This window comes from Aphelocoma coerulescens, chromosome 11 (assembly GCF_041296385.1).
Source record: "Aphelocoma coerulescens isolate FSJ_1873_10779 chromosome 11, UR_Acoe_1.0, whole genome shotgun sequence".
Taxonomy (NCBI): Eukaryota; Metazoa; Chordata; class Aves; order Passeriformes; family Corvidae; genus Aphelocoma; species Aphelocoma coerulescens.
The window spans coordinates 12,381,845-12,390,023 of NC_091025.1; the positions used below are offsets into that span (position 1 = coordinate 12,381,845).

The window sequence follows — 8,179 nt, forward strand, 5'->3', positions numbered from 1 at the left end:
GCAAACACAGGGTCAGTTCAGTGGGTGACCAGAACACAGCATCTTGTACCAACGTGGAAAGGCCAGTACTAGGGAATTAGTAAAACAGCCCAAAATATTTCAGGAATCTTTTTCATCTGCTCCAGATTATTTTTAATTTTGTAAACCTTTCATCACTTATCCTGGTCTTTTTGAGTAGAAATATTATATTACATTAGCTATATTTTTCTGTGATAATACTATAAAAATGAGAATTCCTCTCCATCTGGTTGCTACTGTTCCATTTTTTTTGCTATTTTCTCACCCTTTCTTTATGAAAATTGAGTTTATCTTTGTTGGTTTTTTTTTTTTTGACAAACTATTGAACAGGGAGCAGGTGTTTTTTGTCATTTGTTTGCAATAATGCCAGACCTTTTCCTAAGCTGCTGAATGCATGATTAACTTTAAACTGCTCCTGCTTCTGTGTATCATTTTTCCTGTATCCTGTTGTGTTAAACTGTACCCATCATTACCTGGGATAGGTCATGTACCCTAGTTCATATTAATCCATTCTGAATTTCTCACGCTCTCAAACTTGTGCAAAGCAGTTATTTCTATTATCATTATACATTTTGCCACAGGATATATTTACTGAAATCAGTCACTTAGTGCTGGTCTGTAAGGAACTATTAATAACAGCTGACCTCTCCAGCCTGGGAAATGTAGTTACATAGTGCAGCAAAACTTCTTCCTCATAGAACAACCTTGTTGCTTCAAATGATGATTCCATACTGAGTTATCAGAGTCTGGCATGTTGTCAGGTAATTGACAGCTATGAAAAGACCACATTCATTCCACCCAAAGTTGCATGCAGTTGTTCTGCTGCTGTAAAGTGTGGGTTTAACAAGAAAGGAGCCTCTAAACGTCATAACCTTGCTGAGGTGGTTGTTACCCCAACTGGCAAATGCTCAACTGTGAGCAACAGATTTATTACCTGACATAATTAATGGCCTAGATAGTGACATTTCCCATATTATAGACAATCATGAATTATGAGCCCAGCTGCTAGCCTTCTCATTCACTGAAATCGGTTGATAAATATGTTTATTCGAGGTCAGCTTGGCCTCATCCATTAGAAATATTGTTTTTCTAAACATTACATTGATTTAATTTAACTCTAATCAATTTTAAATGGTTCTGACAATTAACAAAAGCTTCAAATATGACCTTAAAGTAATAGGATTCATTAGCTATGTTTAGGATTAAACTTATCCTAATAGGGCTATTTTTCTTCTGAGGGCATGTAGTAGGCCGACTGGTGGTCAGTCAAAATGAAATCAATTATTATAAATTATACAGTTTGGGTTGATTATGTCGTGCCTGCTAATTTGTATAAATAAGGACCTCAAACAATAGAAGCCATTTATTAATAACTATCTGTGTCCCAACCTGTATCACACTTTATGCTACAGCTGCAGGATCATCTGTTACCCATGAAGTATTATATTCTCTACTGCTAGGCATATATGCTAATTAAACCCATAATTAATTGTAATAGTTATAGTTAAAGTCAAAATGCTGACAGCCTTTTTGGCCTATTATTCATGGCAATCAACTGATTCAAAAGGCAACGTAATCAACGATTCCTGCACTAGCCAGGGGATCATAATACAGTGGCAGCACCAGTGACAGCTGGCACCCACAGGTCTTTGGGTACAATAGGAAATACAAACCTCTAGAACTGAAATGCCTCGGTATGAACAGTGCCCATTGTTTTTCTGAGGGGAAATAGAAGTGTAAGTCATATTTTAGCACTGCCTCCCCAGTGCAATGGTTAACAGAAGGGCACAAGAGCTCAGTGAGCCCACCCGGCCTTCCTGGGGCACCAGCAGCACTCGGGGCTTGGCACCATCCCTCAGGGTCCTCTGCTTGTAACCCCTCACCAAACCCATCACCTGCAGCAGGGATGGCTTAGATTAGGGAGGAAAATTCTGGAGAGTGGTTTGGAATATCAAGAAGAGATTTTATTGTCTCTGTTCTCATTGAAAGTGTGCCTACCGGCCAGTGGCCAGTGCCCAAAAGGTGTGTGCTGTCCTTGGGTGTGTTACCTGCAGAAAGAGAGAACATTCTTTCAGCCTGAGCAGGGAACATCTCCTTCCCCACATACATCTCTCTGTATATCAGCCTTTGAACCTATGGGAAATGCCTTTTATTTTGTTCCCAGGCACAGTGGTGGATTCCAGCAGCCCTGAGAGGACAGGGTGGAGAGAGGAAGGAGAAGGGGGCAATCAGACTATCATCAGCAGAGAGCCACAAACACTCTTCTAAGGTTTCCTCTGGAGCAAGTGTTCTGTGCAGGCACAAATTGGGTGCCCCCAGAGTGACCTGAGCTCTTCAGGAGGCCACCAAGGGTGGAAGAGGGAGTAAAGGCCAAATTAGTGGCCACTTTTAGCAGTGAGACTTTGCAGCCCAGATGAGGGGCAGTGCTGGATGAGCTATCTGAACCTGTTGCACCCACAAGGTACCTGTCTCTGTGGAGGTCTTGCCTCACTTTCCTGCTCAATTTAAAGCCAGTCTGGTTATCCATCCCTGCATGGCGCCTCAGATCACAATCTCTTTCTGAGTCGTTCCTTCCATGGTCAGGCGTGTTCGTGGCCCATAGCGCTGCCAGGCCAGCAAGTTTATACATACACATCCTGAGATGTGCTGCTGCTTAAACAAGGTTAGCCAGAGCCTCATTACTAAGATTTACACTGTCAGTTACAGAGATGCCCATCCAATCCTATAACACATAAATTTATGGGCATCACAGAGAATTTTTTATTGTTAGAGCTCATATACAACGTGTGCCCTTAGTGACACATTTTTAAATAAAATATATTGTACTAGTGATTTCTAATGCTTAAAATAAAATAAAATAAAATAATAATCAACTTTTAGCTACAGTTTCCCCCTGGTTACTGAGCTGAACTTAATGACTGGCTGAAAAGTATTTGTCAACACAACAGCTGGAGAGCAACACTTTCTTGTGGCTTTATGTCACAGCATATGCCAGCCACTCAGAACATGTGATAATTCAACTGGAGCTGGTACTACAATAGCAGATGGGTTGAAGCATTGTTATTCTCACTCTAGCTCCCAGCCCTTGAGGGATCACTAAATAAAATCAAAGCAGATGGACCATTACAAGCTCATTTGTGTTCACTACAAGCACCTCAACCTCCAGTTGTGATATACTGCACCTTTGTATAAAATGACATGTATGGTAACATGGCCTAATGAAAATAGCATCAGACTTGGCAAGTGAGGAATGAGACTGGGAAATATGCACAGATCTATTTATCACTGAGTTCTTACCTTGTAGAAAGGGTCCATTCCTGTCCCTCTCTCCCCACCGCCCCCCCCACAATGTTTAGCGTAGTATTTTTCTCCATGTTTATAATTTAATTTCCTCACACTTGTCACAAGAACTAAGAGGTGGCTGCTGGTTCTGGCTGTAGGAGCCAAGCAGGGTTCCCAGCCTGTGCAAAGACAAGATGAATGCTACTAACCAAGAGTGCAAAACTCATTCCTGCACACCCCTGATGAATATGCTAATCCAGGTGGCCCGCAGGGGTTAAAGCTTTAGCACCTACTGGTACCTTTTTGCACCTGCAGGGACCAGGACACCGTGTACATTTCTCAGCCTGCTCTTGCCATGAGGTGTTCCACAACTCTGCACTTTTGAGCTTATGGGGGACTTGGGGCATAGAATCAACTGTTCCACTAAATTCCAACATTTTTGTCTGTGAGATCCCAGTCAGCACTTCTGAGCGAATTCCCAGGGCATGGGAAGCACTTGCTTCCCCAGGATGAAAGATATTAAAACTGTCAGTTTCCAGAGGAGGATCCTTTGGGGTCTGCTGACAAAGTCAGAGTTTAAACTGAAAAATTCTTCTTGCTATCCTCAGCAGCCCAACATAAAATCAAAGGCACATCCAGTGCCTGCTTAAAAAATATCTTCTGAGCACCTTGTACAGCAATGCACCAACGATGTCACCTGACGGCTTTGTCCTACGGTTCCCACCCTGACCATCCTGCTCCAGGGAGCTCCAGCAAGATGAAATACAGCAGGAAAGGTCTTGCTTCCCTTTATGACAACTGTGCTTCTCAACCACACAGACACAAACACACACACGTGTGTGCAGTTAGTGACAACTCCCAAACTGAACTCCTCTCAAATGTGAGCTTTTATATCTGTACGTATCTTTCCTTTCTGCCCAGTTTTAAACAGCTTCTGTGCCCTACTGCACAAACAGCTTCATTCAGTGCTAAATAGAATATACTGTGAACTTATTCAAGGCTTTGAGAGTTCTAATTTTTCCTGTATAAACAGGAAAAGTGGGAGTACACAGTGTTTGGGGAGAGTTAAAATGCTTTTGTTTCTGTCTGCAGGCAAGACCCATATAAGACTGTGAGCTTTTAGTAAATCTCCATGGGTCACCTGACTGCCACAGGTCCCCTCATCCAGCTCCTGCTGGGCTTTAAAGAGCCAGAGAGGTCCAGCAGTGGAAAGCCAAAGAAATCACTTCACTGGGGTTAATAAATACAGTTGAACTTCAGTGACTGCAATACGCAGTTGAAAAACTTGTCCAGCTTTTTCTGTGAAACAGCCTCTTCCTGAATATCTGAATTGTATAAAATGATGAATGGATCAGATAATGTTTCTCACCTTACCCAGAAACTGCAGGGCAGCTGGACAGTGTCAAGGACAGTGCTTCCAGGGAGCATACTGCGTGCAGCTCGTGGCCACGTCCTGCTTTGTTTGTTCTTCCTGAGCACTTTCTGCTCAGTGTAGTGACTCATCCTCAACTGCAAATTGGTGAAACTCTGTCAGAGGCATGTGCAGGTCAGGTCAGGCAACAGCACTGCCCCTTATCTGCTGGCCAGCTTTCCTATCAGCCAAACTAATTTGCTAAGATAATTCTGTTTTCTGCCATCTATTACAATAAATCAACCACTGTAGCTTCATTGAATTCTCTGCCAACTGCTGCCCTTGAAATTCTCAGACTGTATGGGGGGCTGAGAGGGAAATCTGTACTCTTCTAAATATAAGAAACTTTTAGATAAACAACTTGATATTCTGGGCAATGCTGTACTTCCTCAGCCCCACATTAATGGTGTGCCAGAGTCAGCTTAGACTGAGGCAAACCCCCATGCATCAATCATTCCTTTGAAAACAAGTGTTTTGAATAATGTGATCTCGGGTGGTAAAGCACAAACACGGCAAGTGGCACAGAGAGACAGAGAACACGAGCACACATTCAGGAAAGAGCCAGGGTAAAATGACAAGGGATTCACCATTGAAGAAAGAAGTAAAGGTGTTTCAATGAAACGTTAAGCCTCTGACAATTAATTTTGAAGAGAAAAAAAATATTGAGGATAGATGGGAATTGAAGAAACAGGAAGCATCCCCAAGCATGCTTATTACAGCAACAAGACTTCAGGGGGAAAACTGTATTCTGCTTTTCCTTATAGCAATATCAAATACTGAGAGCAGCAGTGATATTACAATTCACAGCCATATTTAAAATTAGAAGATACACTAGTTTATACCCTACTTGTATAGTTTTGTTTAGATTAGATGTTTAATAAGGCCAATTTGTTGGGGTTTTTTTTAAGGGACCTCTATCCCTCATGAAATTTCAGCATTCTCTTTTGAATTATCCAGGAGATCAACACTGGTTTTGTAATAGCCCTGCTGGGATAAAACTCAGCCTGTACCAGTTAGGTTGCTGAAGGGAGCCAACTCCTTCCTCAGCAGCATGGGTGAGTTCATTCAGTCAATCATTTGGCAGAAGGATGTTTAAGCATAATTGCATATCCCCTCCCTGTCTTTAAATATTCAGAGGAAAAGTCACAGAAGAACCGATAAAGTAACAATAATAAAGGGGCTGAAGAACAGTATTATAGTGTGAACTCATATATCCCTTGGTTTCATTTACATGTTTAACAGCTGCTTCTTTCTCCATTATAGAAAGATCATTACCTGATTTGTAAGAAGAGAGGGGGAGTCTGTTCACCTTTGGGCAACTAGCTCTGCATTTATTAATAGTTGTCGCCCATCTCATTATACATTTAATTGTTGCATTATAATTTATTTATTCATTGATTTATTGTGATAGATGAGTAGAAACAAAATTACCTTTGCAAATTACTTTGATAGGTGGGAAGTTTGCATGGTTAAAAATACCCCAACATGCAGTGTGGAATGTGAGATGTCACCCAGTGAATAACATCTTCACACATAAGCACTAGCAGAGTCAAACTGGTCTCATTACAAAGTGAAGGCAAATCCAGCCAATTTATATACTGTTTAAAAAGAAATTACTATGTAACTTCTGTACAATTATCCTTACATTCCCAGATGTCTCTTTGCTTCATGGAACAGGGAACCAGCTGAAAAACGAAGGACAAAGAGGATGGAAAGCAAAGACTCATCAAAAATTATAAAGCTAAAGGTGTAGAAAGTTTGCAGAGCACGTGGTGAAGCCAGGCCTGCCTTGCTGTCAGTGTGGGTGGGCAGCTCCTGCCGGGGCAGCTCAGCCCCACAGCCCCAGCACAGCACCAGCAACCAAATGGTGCCTCAGAGAGTCAGGCAGAGCCAGAGGTAGAAAATACACACACAGAATTATTTCCATTTTCAGTTATTAAGACATATAGGGATTAGTTAGACCCAGAAAAACTCCGATTTTTTTTTTCAATTAATTAAAATTAATGATTTTATTAAAGTTTTTAATGAATAACAATAGCCACTATCAAATTTCTGTATGCACATATCAACCAGCTGCAAAACTTGTCAGGGCTGCAAAAGGCAGGTTGGTTTTTGGTGGGGGTGGTGCTTTTATTTTGGTCTTTACAACCTGGAGCCTGCACCAGCTCCCAGGGGCGGTGGGACTCCTCCAGGGCGTGGAGTGCTCCTGGCTGGGAGCAGGTTGATCTTGGAGAGCCGGGAGGGAAGACGGGGGCTGAGGGAGGCTGAGGTGCAGCCACACCACCCGGCTCAGCTCTCGTGGCTGGACCTCTTCTCATGGAGTGCCTGGGTTCTCTTCTGTGGCACTTCATTTAGCATGAAACTTTTCGGTGTGAAAATTCATGTTGTTGATACAGTTTCGTCAGCTTCCACTGAGCGCTGCATTTGCCCTCAGATTTCCTTGTCATTTTGCATCTCCCAAGTAATATCTGCTTTCATCACTCAGACACAGGCACCACTTGGATCCAGCTTTCCATGATGAGCCCAGAGGTGGTGCAGCGGGACCTGGCCAGCGTGCCTGGCCTCGGGCTGCGGGTCACACTGCCAGCCCAGCCCTGGGCCGCTCCGGCCGCACGGACTGCCCGTGGGCTCGAGCAGGAGGGCGTTACCCCCCTGCCCTATGCGTGGGGCAGGCCCGAGATGCATAAAGCTGTGCGAGCTTTCTACGCAGCTCCCCGGGTGAGGCCGCAGGTACCGGGAGCAGCAGGCCGCAGGCACCGGGAGCAGCAGGCCGCAGGCACCGGGAGCAGCAGGCCGCAGGCACCGGGAGCAGCAGGCCGCAGCCGCGCCGCAGCCGCGGGGCCGCGCGGGGACACAGCGGCGGCGCTCCCCTCGGCGCGCAGCCGGGGCGGGCACCGCCCCCGCGTGGCCGCAGCGCGGAGGCGCAGCCGGGGACGGCGCGATCAGCCCCGCGGCACGGCCCGGCCCGAGCGCGGCCCCGGCACGGCCTGTGCACGGCCCGAGCATCACTTACTGCCAGCGAAAAGCTCAGCCGAGAGAACAAACCGACCCTTTACGGTAGCCGTCTCCTCAATATAACTTTTGCATCTATTTTTACAAGCGTTTAAGAATTTTCAGTAAGATAAAGGTTTTTAAAATTACTTAAATTAACGGCATTCCTTTTGCACACCCAGGTAGGACTTTATTCACTATTCTTATCTATTTTTATTTATTTATTATTACAAAAATACTCAGGAAAATAAATAAATAAAAAGGTAAACCCAGAAGTACTGGATAGGAGTTAGAATTTCTCTAGACAGAAAACACACACGAAGTGGGAGCTGCAGCATTATTCCAGGAGGAGCTGCTCACTAGGGTTAGTAAGGTGGCGTACTAAGCATTTAAAAATGAAATCATTTTTCCCCCAGGAAAACTCCAGGTAGCTATAGTCACTCTTCGGTGGTTTTCCCTTACAGCACCAGGTGCTAA

The 8,179-nt window shown here is 44.1% G+C and overlaps 1 protein-coding gene across 3 annotated transcripts in view; it reads left to right on the forward strand.

Moving 5' to 3' along the window:
* SALL1 (spalt like transcription factor 1) overlaps nucleotides 1-2,897 on the forward strand; it is a 206,170-nt gene extending 203,273 nt beyond the window's left edge. For all 3 annotated transcript variants that reach the window (XR_011154496.1, XR_011154495.1, XR_011154498.1), the window contains one exon: nucleotides 2,183-2,897. The gene's annotated coding sequence lies outside the window, so the exon portion shown is untranslated. The remainder of the gene's footprint in view (nucleotides 1-2,182) is intronic.
* The last annotated feature ends 5,282 nt before the right edge of the window (nucleotides 2,898-8,179 follow it).